At 46.3% G+C, this 20736-nt stretch overlaps 1 protein-coding gene across 10 annotated transcripts in view; it reads right to left on the bottom strand.

The window, feature by feature from the left end:
* The window catches only part of TMEM229B (transmembrane protein 229B), a 31504-nt gene extending 11123 nt beyond the window's left edge, over nt 1-20381 (bottom strand). For 4 of the 10 annotated variants that reach the window (XM_062577211.1, XM_062577205.1, XM_062577213.1 and 1 more), the window contains exons 1-2: nt 12271-13229; nt 9371-9540 (exon numbers count right to left, since the gene is read on the bottom strand). The gene's annotated coding sequence lies outside the window, so the exon portion shown is untranslated. Of the gene's footprint in view, nt 1-9370; nt 9541-10120; nt 10534-12270; nt 13230-13697; nt 17515-20299 lie in introns of those variants that run through there. The other 6 variants (XM_062577208.1, XM_062577207.1, XM_062577212.1 and 3 more) reach the window with 6 other exon arrangements.
* Between the last annotated feature and the right edge of the window lie 355 nt (nt 20382-20736).

The following is a 20736-nucleotide window of genomic DNA, read 5'->3' as shown; positions in this document are numbered from 1 at the left end:
TAAATCAGAGGAGATGGGGCAGGCCAAGGAGGACAACAGAGACCAGACAGACTTGTGGGAGGTACACTGGAGCAGTTTAGCTATGAAAATCAGAAGACAGCTGGGTATTCCAAAAGGACATTTGCCATATCATCTTTCTGCACCAGTGCTTGATGAACCTGTACAGCTGGAGTAAAGAAACAAGAGTTTTGCTCAATGGCAGAGTTAGCACGGCAATACAGAACAACGCTGTGCTTCGGAGAGATTTGCTCTTTGCAAATCTTGCTTGGAAACAGAGTTGCTGGAATACAAAAGAATGGGTGGGAGGAAAGCAGGAGAAGGTGGGATATGGACAAAAATGCTGATCTGTTATGAAAAATAATCTCCTGAGAGCACTAAGAGAAAAATAAAAGATGCTTATCTTTGACTGCAAACACTGTCAGACAGCTGACAAAATCCTTATGGTAAAAGGTGCCAAGGTAAGTCAAGACTGTTTCTCTATCAATCTCCTCTCAGATGACTCTGCCCAGACGGCTACATTGGTAACAGCTTTCCCTGATATAAGACATAATTCTAGTTCAAAAGAAAGAAAGTTCTACTCTGCTCCACAGGCAGGGGTTTACTCTGTGCTTCTGTATTTCAGCACTCCCTCCTGTCCGAAGTGAAGCAGCCTCTGAAAGCAGACAGAAGAGAAAATGACTGAAGTGAGCAAGACCATCTACACTGACCTGTTTTGCCCTTACAGAAAGAGAAAACAACTATTTTAAAACCCATGTCCACTAACGTGGCACTGCTGTGGGGCATGGCTTTCATTTCACTAGCACCCTGATGGAAGTCTCACTAGCAGGCAAAGGACTCCTATGCGCCGTCTCCAGCCATCTCAGCTATAGGCTAGCAGCACACGTAGCTGTGGAGGCTCAAAAATGATAGATCTTGCCCTCGTGTCCATCTGTCCCAAACACTAACATTATTCGTGAAATAGGAGGGAAAAAAAGATTTTTCTAAAGAAATTTGCTAAAACAATTGAATCCCTTGCACCCTGCAATGACAAACAAATTTATCCTCTTAATCTAACCACAGGCACTATTTAGCCCAAAACCTTGGCCACTGTGGAAGAGAGGCCAGGCACTAGTTGCCTCTGGATTCTCTCCCTTGTCTCTAGAAGTTGCTCCTTCTGGACCAGATCACTTATGTTCATGCATAACACAGAAAACTCATGTTGTCACTGTCAGAACTTTGTTCATTTAAGAAAAGCACAGCTGCCTTTGGACAGTCATTCCACCAACCACAAAAATATTTGTGAAGGCCACACAGCGGCCTCCAGAACACATGGGCACACGGGCACAGAAGGAGAAGTTGGTGGCCCAGTGTCTCTGTCTGTCTGGTAGCTGGGATTGCGATGTTCACAGCCTCTCCCCAGTGCTAGGCTCCATAAGCAAAATGCTTGTGCCAGGGACAGCCACTGCAGACCCAGACTGTATTCACAGTATCTTTGACCTTATTACTTTGGTCAGATTAGAGACTGAAACTTGATGCTCAATTTTAAACAGCTTCGAGCCCAAAGACAGCCTGAGCATCTGAAATACACTGGTTCCTCCTTCCCCCACCAGCAATATCAGTTGACCCAGCAATACATACTGCCTCTCCTTACAAACCACATCGCCCTTGATCTTTGACGAGAAGGCAGCACTGAGCTGTAACACACCTCGCTTGGTTCCCATGAGAGGCTTATTTCTGAAGCCTCACGGCAGCCTAGTGGCTAAATCCTACAACATGCTCTCAGCTGTAAAATTGGAAGAGATGCTATCTATCAGCTTCGGTGCTACAGAGCCCTTATACCACACAGGAATTTATTGCAGGAAGTAGTAAGAAAACTACTTCCCCGCCATGAAGTGCTGTTCTTTCCTAACACCTCCTGTTGCTCGTGTCTCTTTCTTTCAAGCACCAAACTGCCCACTAACTTCTGCGGACTTGTCAGAGGAACTTACTGCCCTCAGCATTTGGTAGGAAGGACTCAGTTTCCCCATGGGGCCTGGCAAGCACAACCAGAGGAAGAATCAGAGACAAAACACCACGCTCTGCAGTGGGACAAAGCCACCACAACAGTGAGCCTGCCCCTTCGGCTGCTCATGCAGCTGTCGAGGCCTTTTAGCTGAACAGCAACTCACTCGACCTCTTCCTATTGAACTGTAAATTTAATGCTTTACCCAGTTACCATGCAACTGCCCTATTTTATTTAGGCAGAATGGTCTTGGACAGGGATGGCAGAAGTATCCTGCCCATTTAATGACTTGTCAATTTAAGGACTTGCCACCTAGCTCTTTACTAGTTGTGGTGCCCTTAGCTTCTGACTTAGGTTTTCATTTCTTATTTTGCTAGCTCCTGAGATAAAAGCCCAAGATATTCTCTAAACAACCATTTGTTATCTCAGGAGACAGAGCTAGTTGTTAGTTCAGCAGGAGAGGCTGATCCTTCCTTTGCGCAGGTGCAGAGCTCTCATGAATACGGACTGAATTGCCTCTAACAGAGACGTGTTCATTGAGATTCAGCCTCCAGGAAGGCCGCCTTATGCTGTTACTGCGGCATGGCACCGTTGTAACAAACAGGTCATTTGTATGACACAGTTTTAACAGCTTTTGAATTTCATATGAACTTTTCTCCCACCCTATACACAAGCCCAAATTAATTTATGAACTTCAGGCACTTAATGGAGGTACCCGAGTTACAAGCTGCGTCTTCTCAGGCTCCCTTGGTAGTTAACAGCTAGAGAAGATTTATTTTCCTTTATCTTGTTTTTCATCCAGGCAACAGTAGGCACCTCATATCTCTGGGTGAAGCGGCAGCTGAACAAAGATGCCAGTTCTTTTCTGTGTGTTGGGAATGATCTTGTGATAAGACTAGAATAGAATCCTTTAGTTTTAAATGAAACAGTTTGATCCTGCTCACACTGGCCACCAAAATCTGCCAACAAAAATTAACCCAAATTCTCATTAAACCATCTTTAAAATCTGCTCAACAAATAGAGCATCAGGTGACCCACAGCAAATGGAGAGGCAGCATATGTTGTCCCTGCTTACATAAAATGCCTAAGAGCTGTCATCTTTGTCCCTAAATCATGTATCTCTTATTGACAGTCCTGGAGTGGCACATTCTGGGCATTTTGCCCATTCTTTTCTAGAGGTACACGTATCTGCAACATGTAAGGACTTTTATGACAATCAACGGGTACCAAATATGATGGGAAGGCAATGCAATGTGCTGCCTATTTTCAGCAATGTACTGTCAGTAGGACAAGTAAGAATATTTTAGCTCCTACCAAGGCTAAAACAGGAAAAATACTGATAAAATTAACAAGTATCAGCCTGAGCCTGCATAGAGTAACTAGTCTTGATACATACAGCAATGAACTCATGACATTACACATATACCAAACAACCCCATTTCCACTGCCTTGCACAACAATTTATCCCAATGCGAAGGTGTCCCAAGTAGTTACTTAGACTTTTTTCAAATACGTTCTTTGTGCTTCTGCCTGTACTAACTTAGGACCTGCATATATGCTGCAGCTAAACAACCTGCTTCGCTGTCTCTTCACTGTCTCCCAGCATTCCTTCAGCTGTAATGATGTGCAAAGTTAACTTAAATGCTGCATATGCAAAATGAATTTTTAAATCAATGTGCCTCAGCCAAGGCTGTAGCAGATATGTGGAGCACAGACAGGTTGTTTAGCAATACCCATCTGTTCTTGAAAACACTTAAGAACTGGAGGGTGACCTCTGCTATTCCATGGTGAAAATAATTTTCCCTGGTACTTCTCACTTTATGCCTTAAATCACTCTCATGGTCACGCAATGTAGACACCTGAATAGCACAGTATGATCTTTTGCACTGGAGCGTGAGATTGACACAGATCTTCACTCCTCTGACTGGGTCTCTGACCACTGTATGAGCACAGGCAGCTCCTTCTGATCCCTGGAAGTGGCCACCGCTCAGCAGCCTTCCTTCATCGCTCTCCCTGGCAGAGTTAAGGTGTGTGGTGTGTGCTGACATCCAGGACTCTGACTATGAGCACAGCAGAAATCTGGCAAAAGATGCTTTATGGAACTAGGACGAAGTCTTAGGTCTTGGACTGGGCTACAAAATTGGGCTGCCGTAGAAAAGGTGAAGCTCCTTCCCAGAGAAGCGGGGGATTCTGGAGATCCACTCTAATACTTCTCATTCTGGGATTACCGCAACTAGAATACCATCTAGAGCAGCGGCTCTCTCATGACAGATGTAAAAGGCATTGAGGTTTCTACAATTAAGGGTGAAAAACAGAGAGAAGCAATAAACCAGCCAAAGCAAGTCTTGCAGTCAACTACGTTGGCCCTAAGGCTTCCCCCCAAAATAAGAGGGGCTAAATTGTGCACTGCACTAACATAACACTCATGTTTTATTAAGACATCGGTTTTATTACCAGGTTTGCCAGTGATCTGCAGCATGACCTTGGACTAGTCACTCCACCTCTCTGTGCCTCTGGCTGCCATCTGGCTAATTAGACTAAACCATGTGATGAGAGAGCTAGGTCTAACTACGGATTAGTTTGGCAGGTAGCACAATTGGTCACTGATACTGCTGAAAGCCATCAGGCATTACTGAAATAAAGAGCAACTGCAGTCACTCACTTCCAAAAGAACTGAATTCACGCAAAGAGGCTGCATGACTAGGTGGCTCCAGCACCAGTCTCAGTTGCGTCTCATGGATTACCGGATTTACCAAAGCATTTCTTTCAAGGAGCCTGAAGGTACATCTCTGAGGCAGATGCAAGCGTTTGTATTTAACAGCATGTTCAATAAACTGTTCTACACAGCACTTAAGAGTGAGTAATTAAAGGAAATATTACTGCAGTACAGCTTCTCATTAGCAACCTAATTAGCCTTCAGAAAATAATTAACATTTCCTTCTATAAAGAGAAATGACCCATTACATCCATCAGACAAGCAAAACAAATGTCCAAGGTAAGGGAGTTTTATTTGGTGAGACAGCAAGAGAAGCATCCAGCAGCAGTACCAGTAAAGGGCAGGGAGGAAAGAAGGTGTGTGTGTGACCAAGGGAGGCCTTTGGTCTTCACACCAAATGATTTTAAAATGGGCACAGATGCCTGTGAATTGGAACAGAAAGACTGGATTATGTACATGGGTGGTAGGACTGGTGTATGTACAATTGTCTGAAGAGTGTGCATGTGCAGGTGTACATCTGACATTTGCACTTGTGCATGCTCTCTCCCTCCACTTCCATGATCCACTGATAATCCATTAGCTGCAATGATGAAAAACTCTGCATGCCAGCTTCTTGTGAAAGCCAGATTTAAATGTTCTCAAATGCAACTGTTTACAGTCACAACTAGGTTTCTCTGTATGTAAAAATGCCCCAAAGGTCAGATATTTTGACTGTTAAAACCCTCCAGAAATCTCCACTAAAATAAATTATGATTCAGTGACACATGCAGCCCATCTTTTTGTGGCATAGCATGAAGTACACTAGTCCAAATTTCACTGGGTGGTGCTCTGATCAGTTAGTGTGTCCTGAAAGAGATAGGTATACGCTTTGTGATCACTGCGTATTTGAAACCAGTGTGGGTGAGCAGAGACTCTTCTCTGCTCACTCTTCCCATGATAGGCATCAGTGGTGTGGGATGCGTATGTATATAGGGAAGAGAAGAAAGCAACAAAAACAGGTCAATATATCACTCACTGGTAGCAAGAACTGCGGTATTACCAACAGATGAAGAAGAAACAAGCTATGATGGGGCCAAGCTTCCCAACATTGCGTGTTCAGGGAATGCAACAGATATAATAAATCACAAATATGCAGTTGCATTTTCAGGCATTTCTGTGTTCAATGTATATTTACATTTCCCCAGCATGACAGCTGAATACTTATAGCTATGAACTGCAGCATGGCAAAGCCCAGCAGTACAACAGCTTCCACAGTTACATCACTATGGAAACCACAAATCCACAACCTGCTCCGTTTCCCTGTCTACTTTTTTCACTGGTAAGTGCCATATTCTTCTAATCTATCCTCTTCTCCCTCTTTTCCAGACCACAGGAGCACCCACAAACACATTTTACCCGGTTCAGGACCAAACCTCTCCTTTTTCAGGGACCTCTGTGAAACCTGCCCTAACCTTTCAATCAGGCTGGGCAGCCTTCTGGGATGTTTCTACTGCATCTTTCAGTGGGGACTGTTCCAAATCTGTCTCATAAGTTGACAAGAGAGGGATTTCAGCTTTATCTGCCATCCAAGGTTTCCCTCAGCTTCTGGACTAAGACAAATCCAAAGGAGGCTCACGCTAGAGCAATTCAGCTAGTTTACTTAAATCAGAAGCCAAAAGCTCTTCTGGATATAAGTTATAGTGACTTCTCTTGACCAAAAAATCATTCAGCTCCTTTCCTCCGATTTTTTTTTTTTTTTTTTTTGAATAGGAACATTTAAAGTACTTTGAAAATGGGAGAGGACATCACAAGACAGCTGTAAATGCAAAGGTTAAACTTTCATTTTAAGAACTCTGTCATTTCTGCAGCAGCTGCTAATTACAGGTGGTTTTTCCCACACAAAAAAATCTGAATGTCTCTCAGTAAAAGCCTAATAGCCAAAAGTAACCCTGGAAGATGCTGAAGGAAGATGGGGAAAATGCTCAGAAGTCTGCAGTATGGCATATATGCTGCAACCTGGGTATGTGAAATGCCTGAAGGAATCTTCATATTGACCACCAAGAGGGAAAGAGCAAAATAGGAATAAAAAAAAAAAAGCCCTGCCACTAAACACGTGTGTTTGCTGAATGAATCTTCAGCAAAGCCTTCTCTCACTCTGAACTCCCAGTGCACCTCTCGCCTGACCTCAGAGTAGTTCACTGGAGACTCACAGGAGAACTCGGGCTCTGTAGCCCTGAAGTCCTCAGCGCCTCTCAGCTTCCGCTGCCAGCAGGACAAGAAGCAACAGGCACAAACTGAAACACAGGAAGTTCTGCCTGAATATGAGGAAGAACTTTACTGGAGGTGACAGAGCACTGGAACAGGTTGCCCAGAGAGCTTGCGGGGTCTCCTTCTCTGGAGATATTTTAAACCTGCCTGGACGTGATCCTGTCTACCATGCTCTAGGTGATCCTGCTGAGCAGGGAGGTTGGACTAGATGATCTCCAGAGGTCCCTTCCAACCTCAACCATTCTGTGATAAAGGTTTCCAACCATTTGTCTGGTTACTAATCAGACAAATGCCCACTAGCAAGTAAGTTTCAAAAAACTACATATTTCCAGTCATTTAAACACTTTCTTTTTCCCCACTAAATCACTCTGCAGAGAGAGAAAAATCCTTACTGTACTCAGGGAACTTTTAGCAGAGGAAACCTGGACTTCTCGGTTAAGACGGAGCCAGGAGCAGTCTGATACGGTATGAATTCTCTTACAAGAGCAAACCACTACAACACAAAAGAGTCAGCCCCTTTTGCAAAAAGGGACAGAGTAGTCAGTGTTTCCAGTCTCGGTCCTAGCTTGTTTCTCTTACCTCACAGCCAATTCCAGGCTGACATTACTGGACACATCTCAATTTTGTTGGTGTTACAAGAGTTCCAACCAACAGCCCATAGGATGATGTTACTTCTGTGACCTAAAGGATGTGACAACAACAGTGCAGGAGTCACAGCTTCATGGAGAATAGCCTGAGCAGAGCGGTGAACACAGTCAGCAGGGTTGTGCCCCCACTGGTTTGGAAGCAGATCTGTCTGCCTCTCCGGCAGACACCATCCTGAACAGCCTAAGCGGACGGAGCACAGAGGAGGCATCGGAGGAACGAATTATTCATATCTTTTTCTGCTGCCAGTGGAGCTATGTTTTCTAGTGCCCATATGGCGCTCGGTTTTTGTTTTAGCAGTAATAGGAGACGTCTATGCTTCCTTTGATGGTTCTTGAGGGCATGTGATAAGCAGCATTTGCTCTACTCACAGCAATAGTACCATATACCAAAGCGCCTGCCAAACATCGCTTTCTTCAGAAGTACTCATGGCTGCATCGTTGACAAAGCGGTTGGGCGCGTTCCAAGAGCTCAGTCCAGCAGCAGAGGCCTTCCCAGGAAGCTGCTGTACTTGCTTTGTCATAACCTTGCAGCCCTGGGCTGAACTTCACTGTTCAGTAGATGACACTTTTTGACCAGCTGAGGCCCTGTTTTCAGCTACACAACAGGCAGCAAGGTGACACTCAGAGTTCAAGGCAGCAGCTGATCCTGTTTATTCATGTTGTTAGCATCACCACAATTATGCCTGTTGCTTTCCTTCAGCAGCTGCCTGGGTCTGATCCCTAGTCTCAGAGAGGAACAGGTGGATATTGGAGCAAGACTTCCTGCAAGAGTGGGACCACAGAATGCCCTGGGCATTGTCCAAGTGGATTTCTTAGGCAGTACCACAAGAAGTGGGTCGTGAGACCCCCTGAGACAAGGCATAGGCTGACGGAAGAAAGGTGTTACATGAATCTGAATTTTATATACATAGTACCCACATACTCAAAGCGAGTTCCCAGTCCCAAAAGGATTAATGTATTGTGCACGACCTACTCATGAAATCTTATCTACAATACTGAAAACAATATTGTAGCTTGAACTCTTGCAAAGCTGCATTAGAGCACCTGCACTTAGCCTCCTGCCAGGGCATCCCACCACGTACGCAGATACACAGAGCACTCTCTGAAAATGCTGCAGGGGCTGGGGATTGTTGTTCTGTCCCACAGTGCCCAGGTCCTTCTGGCAGGATCAAATCCGAAGCTTCACACTAGCATATAAATGATATCGAATTTGCATTTTACATCCACTCCATGCAAGTGTAACAGACTGCAGCAGACAGGACAGTGGCAAGATAAGCCAAAAAAGATAAGTGGAGTAACACCCTGGTGAATCAGGTACAGAGATGAAACAGCTTGGTAGAGCCAGGAATAGATTCCACATCATCTGACTCACACCTGTGCTTTCACTCTTTACCTACTGCTCTTGTTTAGTTTAGAGATACTGTTCCACTGTCCTGATTGTTTTAATTGCCTAAAGGTATCTGCATATGAGGTTTTAAAGAACCAATAACGCTGGGATAAGTTTGGCCGTCTAAATTCTGAGGGATCAGAACAATATGACACAAAAGCAGAGAGGAATCAAGAGTGATATGTGCACACTGCGACCTTATTTACACTTCCAGACACCAACAGCAGTTTGAACCGGTATACGTAACTCCACCTCTTGACTAGCCCTATCCACCCGACACATCTAAATTTCCGATGTCCCATGTACAATGCACTCAGCTTTGTACTCAGGGAACTGCTCTAGTTTTCTGGTCTGTGAGTACATTCCCACTGTTTTTAGCCTCCAGCCCTTACCTTTTCTGGGGAGGAATCCCGGAGTTCTCCCACTCTTTGGTCAGCTCCCAGTTTACAGCATCCGTGGATCGACCAGGTTGACTCCAGCAGGTCCAAGCAGCTTCAGATGCCTGCTGTTTTCAGGCCAGATGCGTGTGACCAACAGCTAATACGCTGACCAGACAGCCTTCCTAAACCAAAGTAGTACAGTTTAATCTTAATGAAGCACAATGTAGGAGACTTTAAACAATGAAAGAGTTTTGTTTATGAATAGTTTAGCTCCAGTTTATTAGGCCCTGGAAGGCCTGGCTTCTTCGGATCCCCAGGCAGGTGCCTCTAGCTGCTCCTCATCCAAGGGCAGCTTTCTGGCAACTGCCTCTCCTCTAAGTAGAGTCTTTCTATTCTTTACTGTCCTTTAGATCTTTTGGATCCCAGCCATGACAAACACACTGAGTAACTTCAGTGGAGCCAATGGCTAAAGGTTCTTCACTGCTACTATCTCAGCAAAGGTCTCGTTTAACCCTTAGAAGGTCTACCAGAAAGTGCTTCAACTCTAGTTTTCCTGCTGATTTCCCATTTTTGAAGCAAGCCTCATCACTGGCTCCTTTTCATCCTAATCCTCCCGCTCCTCACACTGCCTCCCCATGTTCCCCACCTTCTTCTCCTCACTTCTCCAGACTTCTCCTGTCTTCCTTCCCTACTCCGGGGCACAATGTGGCCTCCTTGGACCTCAAACCTTGCTGCTGCCTCCTGCCCACCCACAATCCCAACCTGTTCCTGGAGGCGCTGCCACTGCCTCCTCTCCTCTGCTCCAGCTGAGCGACTTCTTTCCACCTCTGCATTGCAGCCTTGGGCAGCACAGCTGCACAGCCCAGGAGCTCGGGCTGTCCTTCTCCTTCTCTTCAAGTGCTGGCATTTAGCATGCCATGCTACTGATTTTCACAGAAGTCACGCCTCAAGGTGCAAGCTCCGATACACACACAGTTAACATCTGACCAGCTTTGCCCTCTTGGATCTTATACTCTGAGGGTTCATCTACACACAGCATTTTTCTGGATTAGTTACATACAAAGGGGTTGCAGAGCATTTGTATGTCAGACTGCCTATCAGCTGAGATCTTCAAATCATTGTAATGGATTTAGGTGTTCAAAACCTGAGATCCAACAGAAACTCAAGATAAAAAAAAAAAAAGTCTGTTTCTATTTAGATAACACTGAACTACAAAAACAATCCAATTAAAAATGTAGATTAAATAACTAATCCTCCCCCTACAAAACCCTCCTACCAAGATTAACACAATGATGAATAAGAATAAAACCAATAATTAAAATCAATGTAACATGGGTATTATAAAGACAGATTTAGCACCTTCTGCGTATGAGCTAAGGCTTGCATCTACTTTGTAGTCTCTCTTCCCATGAGAAATAGTTGCTATTTTAACATTTTTATATCACATTGGGAAAGAGCTTTTTGTTATAACTGAGCTGGCTCTGGATTTACATCATTCCAAAACTGTCTCTCTTAAAAATTATTTGCACATATGTTATTTTTACTATATGCATTTTGTCACAGCTGAGTATAGGTTTCTACTGAACTATTTAACTTTATCAGACACATGCAAAGAAAAATTTAAAAAGCATTTTCCCCAGACTAACAGGAACATTGAGAACTCTTTTCACACAGTCATATCTGTTTGACTATAATTTGGTTTGTAAAGGACCGAGGAACAAATCCGTATGAAAAAAGCAACTGCAGTGCATTTGTGCCTTTCAGTGCACACATCTGAGCCTTAGACAGGAAAATGCACTACTGCGCTTAAACCAACAGCTACGCCTCCAGGTCACCCATTTCGCTTCTCTGCTCAGACAAGAAGCCAAGTCCAAGGTGTCTCAGTTTGGACCTAGCTACCACAAGGCTTTACCGGCACCCAGCAAGAAAAGGTTCCTTTCTGCAAAAATCTTCATTTCTATGCTCAAAGAGCTTGCGAAACCATAGCTTTAGTTATGTATTTATCTACAATAAAAAACAATCAGGCAAGAAACTTTTCATTAGCAAAGACTACGTTGTAACACACGAGCAGAGAGGTAGAGCTTAGCACACACGTTCAATCTTAGTTATACAATACCACATTTAGGCTGTTCAGGCATGGGGATTTTTCTTTGCCTTTTGCATATAAACGAACATCCTGTCCTGAAATACTAACAATTAAAAAGGTGAAATGTCTGTAGTCGGGCTAAAAGCAGCGGTATGGCCATTCGACTGCACAGAAAGACTTAAAACGCCCTATAGAGGCCAGGCTCAGGCTTTTCTGTCACTGTGCTGTAAAACAGTTACCCCGGTAGTTGCCCAGGCACTGCCGATTACTCTAACAAAGCCACCGACATTCCTGGCGTCAGCAGACTGGGGACCGCGCATCAGTACAAATAAGTAGCAGCACTCATCAAACGAGAATGCAGATAACGCGCAAACAGAAAAGGGAAAGCAGATTCTTGACTGGGAAGTTGTTACTTGTGTGTTCCTTCTGTCTATTTTGGTATTTATACTTTTGCACGATTTCCAAAGCGGTCAAGATTCCCAAACTGTTCGACGGGCAGAGAAACTGCGTCGCAACAACACTGTTCAGCGACTTATCTGGGATTCTCCAGGGACGGGAGTGCCACATTTGGACAGAGAAAGCAGACATTCATCTTTTCAGAAATTCACCCCGCTCTAGTGCAACGTATATGGAGGAGGTTGCAGGTGTCCCTGTGCACTGCCTTCCCAACGCACCCTCCCTTGCTGCCCCTGGGCTTTCAGGCACCAGCTGGTCAGGTGGGCCGCTTTGAACATCTCTGCGCCTAGACTGGCGGGCAGAACGCACAACGTGGCAGTCGTGGCTGAATGTCCTTCCCCCAAAGCACCAAATGACGTTAGAGAGATACCTTAGGCATGCTACTGCCACACAGTCTCCTCCTCCTAAAGGAAATGTCTCTCTTCTGAAAAATAAATAAATGAATAGACAGATAAAAAAATCACAGAACCAAGTCTGCAAAGCAACAACTTTCAGCTACCCAAAGAAGCCAAGCATGGATGGTTTGGCACATCCTTCTCCAAGCGTGTCTGGGTCAGTCCACCAGCTCTACTGAAAGCTTCTGACAAAGCCTCGAGAATCACATTTTCAGACCTCCAAAGCTTCTGATTTCTTTTAAAAGCCTCGCTGCCACCCAACAGCTGAAGGATCTCGGGCAGATGCCTGCACCCCCACAGAACTACAGTATCTGCAAATGATCTGTGATCATTTGTTGTCAAAAGGAGAAATGCAGTTAGAATAATTGCCAAGAGCTTCATTTTTTGTTGTTGTTATCCTGCAGTCTGTCTTAAAAAAATGAAAAAAGAAAAAAAATCAGTTTCAAACAAACACACAAACTCCCTCGTGCTGCTAGAACTGTCTTATGCTATTAGAACCTCACTGACTTTTTCTCTGTGTACATTCTGCATTGCTAACGCTTTTTTGTTTCTTATCCTGCTAAGACAATAAAATGAAACAGCTGGTTCAGGTTCTCATGCATCACCACAGCTCCCGACATCTTCAGGCTGACCGGCCACTGTGAAACTTTCAGATTTCTCCCAGGTTGCCACAGATCCCTGCCACCTACCTTCTACCCTAAAAAATCTCAGCCCTTCTCTTGCTTGTCCCATTCCCAAGGATAAGCTATAGGCTGCTCTCCACAGCCCCGTGGGCCAAAGAGCCACGGACCAAAGCACAGAGGCGCTGCACTAGCACAGCAGTGTTCGTGGGCCGGAACGGTTATTTACTTCAATTCAAAACACTTCGTTGTTTTTAAGAACTCCTCTAGCATTTTGCTGTTGATTTCAAGTTCTGGGAACCCTTTTCTCTAAATCTAGGCTCAAACCTGATCTCACAATATGCCAGTTAAGCAGGAGCTGAGTTAAAAAGGAGCAAACCTCGCAGAACTCCACCTACACTTGCTTTCTCAAGGAGTACAAAACACATGTTAAGTCATGAAAGCAAACTCACTGGCTTTAGGGTAATTGAAGGCAGGGTACTGTTGCCTAGCAACTTATCTGATTACCATTTTTTCCCAAGTATCACATGCATACTTCGTTATGTTGCATAATAGTATCTCACTTTTTTGGTTTTTAATTGGGTCAAGAAACATAAAACTATTGCAATTAATGCCTTTAGTCTCCTTTCTTGCAACACAAAGTACAAGATAGCAGCTCAAGAATAGGTCAAAACATTAGTATTCCTCAATTTTATTCTTGACTTTTCCTGGCTCACTGAATGTGCTTATACAAGCAATTTATTTTATCTACTTGTCTGCAGAATGACACTAATAATACCCACCTCAGAGAGACATAGTGAGAATTCATTAAGAATAGAGAGATTCTCAGTCGAAAGATGCTGGGGAAGTGCTGGTGTTAGCATTTACAGCCTTTTAGTACTCCAAATGTTGCTAAGCCCTAGTGGAAAGCGTAGCAAATTCTAACCGTTGTCAGGACATCGCCCAGTCCTTGTCTTCCAGAAAAAAAATCTAAGATCATGAAAATTACGTTTCTCCCATCAGAATATGACACCTTCCTGTCTTCTATGCTGATAGCTGCTGGGGGGAGCCTACAACAAGAAATAGCATAGCCCAACTTTTGCAGCTCTTACTATGAAAATCAAGTGGGAATCGGAACAAGTGCACGTGCATACATGACATTTGTAGAAATCAGCATTGTTCTACTTATTGATCCAATCTTTGAAAAACTAATTATACTCCAGCTAATCTATGAAAGAACTATGCTTTTAGATGCCTTTATGGTGAGCAATAATATCTCATTAATACAAACATCAACCTGAGGTATCACTTCCAAAAGGACGTAATTCACTAACACAAGGACTCGCATTCTAGAAGTTGATTTTTTGCATATCCACAAGTTATAAGCCAATATAATGTAATAAACTGGCTTTTTTATACAGGCGCCTCCATCTCCAACTGCGCAGAACATGAACTCAGGTGCCTGGAGCGCTCCTGACGCTGGTCTCTGACAGCTCAAGCGACTGAAGCTGCTGCTTCGGAAACACCATATCTCATCTCCATGGGAAAGTATTAAGCAGCAATGGAAAACCCAAAGCACCAAGAGTGAAGTCCCATATTGCTGAGGAATTGTTACATTACCTTTAGCAGCTCCACTCTTTCTGGTGGATATTAGAGCATCTTATAAACTGTGCCCTATATCCTGCAGCTCTTGTGCAAGTGCCTTTCCAATTAAAGGCTTAACTGGGAGATCTGCCTTGGAAAGAACTGCTGGATCAAAATAAACCCAATCACACGGTATCCATCATGCCACTAGGGAAAATTCTATACGCATTTTGAATGCCACAAATGACCAAACAAAGAAATAATTCTTCCTCTCGAACTTAACTGAAACATCCTTATCATAAACCTTGCCTGATAAAAAAAATAAATAAAAAGAAAAAAAAAGAGTATCCTGTAGGTTATGCAAGCCTGGCTTTCAGCAGAGGAGGGAACTGCAAAGTACACAGTGCTACAGGCACACGCTCCCGTAAGCGGGTAGAAACGACACCGTCTAGAGCTCTCCATAGCCGCAACCCCCTGGCCGAGATTTCTCGGCCGGGATGAAATGGGCAGAGCTGAACGAGCCTCACCCTTTTCTGCATGTGTATTCTGGGTGAAAAACAAAACAAAACAGAGTCCCCATCCCCGGAGGGCCCTTCGCGGTACACGCAGCACTGTGTCACAGCCGTTCACGCTCGAGAGAGCTTCTCCCTTCGCCAACGCCTCGCGCTCCTCGCGAGCCGCCGAACGGGGCCGAGCGGCGCTTCCCAGTCTCCTTCACGGAGGGTACCTTCAACACACGCCGCGCTTGGGAGCGGAGGTCCGGCAAGGAAGGAGTCAAGCAACAGCTCTGCCTGTTTATGCTACCGATGCTTATCTAATGCCTACTACAGCCCTGATCTTACGCAACGAAAGCAAGACAGCACGCAGAAGATTGTCTCTGTGGTGTAATCCAGCTTTGACAGAAGTCTGTGGGGGCGGGGGAGTCTTGAAATAAGGTGGTGGTAAACTCTTAGGCACTGACACTGCTAAAATCTAGCACAAAAGCAAGGATACCATAAAATGTTTTTCTCTTATACAAGCTATAGTTGGGTATCTCTCAATTAGCAGTAGGTAGGTATTCTCATTCAGCTATTCCTGCAAACACAAATTCCTAATGCAGCCTAGCTTTTCTGTAGCCTATTAGGACACATTAAAATGCAGTGCACACCTCAATATAAGTTTCTCCTATGCTTGTTTTAGCTGGACAGTGAGGTGCACAGGAGCTGGCTTGTAATAAGCATTATTGGACGTATCAGTTCCAACAGGAATGCAGCACTACAGCTAACCAGAAAGAGCACGTTGTCCCGAACTGGCACAGATGCCGGTAATTTGTTCCTGCGGAGCCAAAGCCTTTGCCCGATCTGGCTCTCCGTCAGGACTCTTTCTGGTTGCTTGCACAAGCACTTTTACCTAAGAGCTCGGAAACCATCTGGATACTCCTGCCTCATGTATCATCCTATAAATGTTTAAAAAAAATAAATAAATAAAATAAAAGAAAAAAACTAATTTATTTCTGATGTACAAGGCAAATTGGCCCTCTGCTCCCCTATCCAGTCTGTACGGAGTCTGCAGAGCTAATACATGCGCAGGCACTAGAGCCACCAGAGAACACTAAAACACATACAGGAAGCAGATGTGAGAAATAGCATGGGATGATTTACAAACCCACACTAATCACAGCCACAACCAGTTAATACCTTTATATAGGACAACACTAGCTCCTCAGATGATGAAGCTTCTTTTGAAAGAAGTAAGGAAAAATACCGTACTCCACGCATAGGTTTTCTTCCAAAAGTGCAACTCCTGCTCACATCACTCAACTTCATTTCGTTTGCCTCGGGTCCAGCCCAGGAGCACCTCTGTAGGACACCAGGACAGGACGGCGGGGACCACTGTTGTGTTTGGCCGGGTGGTGTTCCCCCATCCGCGAGGGACGGCTTAGGCATCCGGAAGCCGTCAAGGTACCGCGGGCACCTGCGGGAGCGGGCAGTACTGTCCCCGACAGGAAGGTGAAGAGTGGGAGCAGAAGCTTTCCCTGCCTCCTGCTGGCAAACCATTTCTCAGAGTAACTGACCCATTTTCCACTGAATAATTAGCCCAAGGGGAACGGAGGGCTGCTGCACTTTAATTAGCCGTGCTCTTACCTCCCTTGTCTCACCATGTAACAGCAGTCAGCCCAAGACTGAGAAAGAAAACTTAATTTCACTTCCTTCAACCTGACATTTTTTAAAGGCAATCTAGAAACATAGGAAGTCCTAATACGCAAATGGTAACAGCAGAATTTCCTTTTACATCTACGGTTTCAGCGTCAGAACAAGCAGGTCGCCTTCGTGCAACTACCCTTTAAACCGCCTCACAAAAAATAGGCTTTTCTCTTGCAGGTATTTTTTCAGGATACCTTCTCCTTCACCTTCCATGAGGAAAAATTGCTTTCCCACTGTCAAAAAGTTTGAGAAAAGACTCTTCCCCTAACCTAGCCAGATCTCCTGCATATCACAGTTTATCGAATTTCATGCAGTTTCCCTGCAACTGAGCTCAGTAACTTGGATAAAGACAGAAATCCTTTAGTTTAAGGAGATCAGATTTACATACCGTGAACAAAGAGCACAAGAAACCAAACCACCCCCAAAACAGCAGCTACAAAACCAGCAAAGAACTGTTTAAATGAGTCTCAGAGAGCCAACCCTTAGCAGATGATCCATGTCCTACGCTGCAGAGGAAGGTGAAAACCCACAAAGCCTGTGGCCTTCCCAGCCCCAAACTCAGTAATATGATTCTGAGGATACATAAGAGACTTACCATCAAGACATCTAACCTCAGGAAAAAGCTCTTTGTTTTCCCCCACGAGGAGAGCGCACCACCTCTTCTCCCTCTCCCCAGCCCTCCTCCTTCCTGTTGTGCTCTGTCCCTGATGGTGGCTAATTTCTAATGCTTCAGAGGAAGGCAAAAACTAAATGCATCTGGCTAATTATGCAATAAAAGGAAATGTCCTTCCCGCACACAGTGCAGCGGCTTGCTGCAGCCTGAAGCCTGAGAAGCAAGTACAGTCAACGTCCTAATCCAATATGCAGGTACTACAAGCACACTCAGGACAGCACAGAACTTCTCTCCACAGCTCCTGAGGTGAGCAAACTAATAAGCGGATTCATAAACTAGGAGCCCGAGGGATCCCTGCAGCTGCATCTCTTAGAACTTCTCCAAGATGCTGAATTAAAGAACAGATGGTAGAAAGGGATCCCAATTTAAAGACTCCAAAGAGTGTCGAGCCCACCACCTCAGCCAAAAAACGCTTCCTATGTTTAGCTACGCTCAAAATCTGAAGCTTGCATCTTATTTCAGGGTTAAGCATGTTTTCCACTGTCAGGTAGTTATGTTAGGACATTACCAGCAAAACGGCCAAGTCCCCACTATCAGGTATTGTTTCCATAGGTACATGGCAATACAGCTTACTCTCACCCCACACGCCAAGAAGCTACCCAGAAGTCCCTTAAATCTTGTTTTCTAGCTCCCTTGACCATTTCTGTAGCCTGTCACAGGACTTCACAACAGGAAGGGCAAAGCCTGAACTCTCGTGACAGAGCTGCTCATGTGATCAGCCCTTTTACAAAATAGAGGTTTTCTAATTTCACTCAGGCTCTCTTTTGGGAGGAGGAACAGGGCACAAGTGGCTGTTATCCAGCCTCCTGCGGGTCCATTCCTATGCACCACCCACTTCTGAGGTGCGAAGAAGGCACCTGAAGCTTGGGATTTCTAGATGCCACTCTGGCATTCAGCACGGCCTCAGCACTACTACACCAGCCTGGAGCAAGCTGCTCATTTTCCACCTGCCTCCGTTTTCACCCAGCACTAGAGCAAGCACAGCAACACTGTCCACAGTTACGGACATGTTGCCAGATCCGTAGCACGATGTTATGCAATCACTTCTAGCAAGTTGTGACTTGGACACAGAACAACTATAAAATCTGCCAGACGTATGCACAAAGCCATTCAGGGAAGAAATACCTACTTTCAACTTGAAGTGAACAGTCTTAATCTATCCACTGTAGTGAGCTGTTGTCAACACAAACAGAGGAACTGGCACTATCCGCATTCCTGTGGGGAGTAGGTAATACCACCTCCCTCAGACCAGACACTATGATTCGGAGAAGACCTCAAGGATAAGTCACACGTAGCAGTATCTGAAGCGCAAACTTAACATCCTGGGCTTTGCTCAGTTCTGGCCAAAGGTGGCTACTGGCATTAACAATTCTTTCCAACAAGTCTTTCTTTTCAATTTCGTAAAAATTTTACGAATATTTTTCTTTTGGGATTTCATACTTATCCTAAAATAGTGGTTAGCCCTGCACCTAACCATTGCAATATATATATTAATGCGTTTGCATTTCTGGAAACCACAGAACACTGCTCTGAGCAACCTTTCGGCAATTCACGCTTGCAAATTCCTGACGTATGTGGTTCTGGCAGCAACAGAATTGTTACCACCCTACCTGCAAAAAATTTCAGCTCCTGCTGGGACTGATTTTCCTTCAGAATTAAGAGAGAAACAGAACAATCTTGTCAATAAAGGGAAGAGCATGAAATATTTCTTCTGACAGAGTTTTATTGCTCCTGTTAAGTAATTAGGAGCCTTACCAGGAAGTTTGTACTTCCCTCGTAGTTTTAGGCCAGCAATGCCAAAAGATCTCTAGGAAGCCCCAGGGTACCACTGCAGCTCAGAATGATGAGGAAGAACTAACTGCCTAGCATCCCAGCAACAAAAAAAATTCGAGACGAGTTTCAAAATCCTATGCAAAGGGTCTGAGATGGAAAGAATCAGACTTTCCATTTCTCAAGAATTCAAGAACTCAGTTATTCTAAATATTTCTCCATACCAAAAATGGAACAAGAACAAACATCTTGAGACTAATTAAAAAAAAAAAAAAAAAAAAAAAAAAAAAAGCTCATTTTCAGCTGATCAGTATATTTGGGTTTCTGACCTCTTAGAAGCAAAACATACGTGAGTAATGCACAGGGTTGCAGAAGGTCATATTGAAATGATGACAGTCCAACCCCCACCCCAGTACTGCTCTGCAGCCACTGAGCTGTCTGATACTTATTTTCCTCTCCTGGAAGAAGACTTCCTGGATGAAGGCAGCCTCACTGAAACGGATATATTAAAAAAATGTTTCAAAATACTTAAAAATAATTAAATAAAAAGCACTTTTCAGCGGACGCCAGCTCCAGCTTTCAATGAAAACTCCCCAGCGCCGCTGCACCACAAACCCCGCAGCATCTCCCGGGCCCGGGCCCGGGCCCCGCCCCGCCCGCGGGGGCTCCGGGGCTCGGCGGCGGCGGGGCCGGGCCGGGCCCCGCGCGTGGGGGGAGGCGCCGCCGCGCTCCCGGGGCGGCCACCGGCCCGCGCGGCCCGGCACCGCCGCGCTGCGCGGAGCGCGGCCCGGCCGCGGAGGGCGCCCAGAGGCCGCCGCTGCCGCCCCGCGGCCGCCGCCGCCTTTGTTTCACCGCGCCGAGGAGCCGCCGCCGCCGCCCGCCCCGCGCCGCGCAGCGCCGCGCCCGCCCCGCGCAGCGCCTTCCCCGCGCCGCGCAGCGCCGCGCCCGCCCCGCGCAGCGCCTTCCCCGCGCCGCGCAGCGCCGCGCCCGCCCCGCGCAGCGCCTTCCCCGCGCCGCGCAGCGCCGGCGGCCGCCAGAAAGCGAAAGGCGCCGCGGCGGCCGCCGGCTCCTTCCTTCCGCCCCGGGCAGCGCATCCCGGCGGGCGGGCGGGCGCTGCGGGGCAGGTGCCGCTGCCGCTGCCGGTGCCGCGGCTGCGCCCCGGCGCTCCCGGCCGCGCCGCGGCTCATCGCCTCACCGGGGTCCATCGGTGCCCTGCGGGCTGGCGGCGGCGGCGGCGGCGGGAGCTGCAGCGTGCCGGGGACGGTGCCCCGTAGCAGGGATGCGGTGCGCTCTGCACATGCTCGCTCCCGACGGCCGGCCTTCCCCGCCACCTTCCTTAACCCTTTCCCGCCTGCCCGCGCCCCGGGCGCCGCCGCGGGCTCGCCGCCAGCCCGCCGCCCTCCGGCGAGTCCGCCCCGGCCGCGGCGGCCTGCGCGGGGCCGGGGGCGGCGGGGCGCCGCCGCCCGCAGCAGCTCCCGGCGCGGGGCGGGGGGGACGCGCGCTCGGCGGGGACGAGGCGCGGCACTGCTCCCCGGGCGGTGAGCTTAGCGTACAGGTCCTGCCTATTTACTTTTCTGAAGAAAGCCACGACAAAAAGAAACAAAAAGAAAAGAAATAACCCAAGCAGCTAAG

Source organism: Rhea pennata, chromosome 5 (assembly GCF_028389875.1).
Source record: "Rhea pennata isolate bPtePen1 chromosome 5, bPtePen1.pri, whole genome shotgun sequence".
NCBI lineage: Eukaryota > Metazoa > Chordata > Aves > Rheiformes > Rheidae > Rhea > Rhea pennata.
Note: the sequence above shows the minus strand (reverse complement) of the source record. Positions and strands in the feature narration are given on the sequence as shown.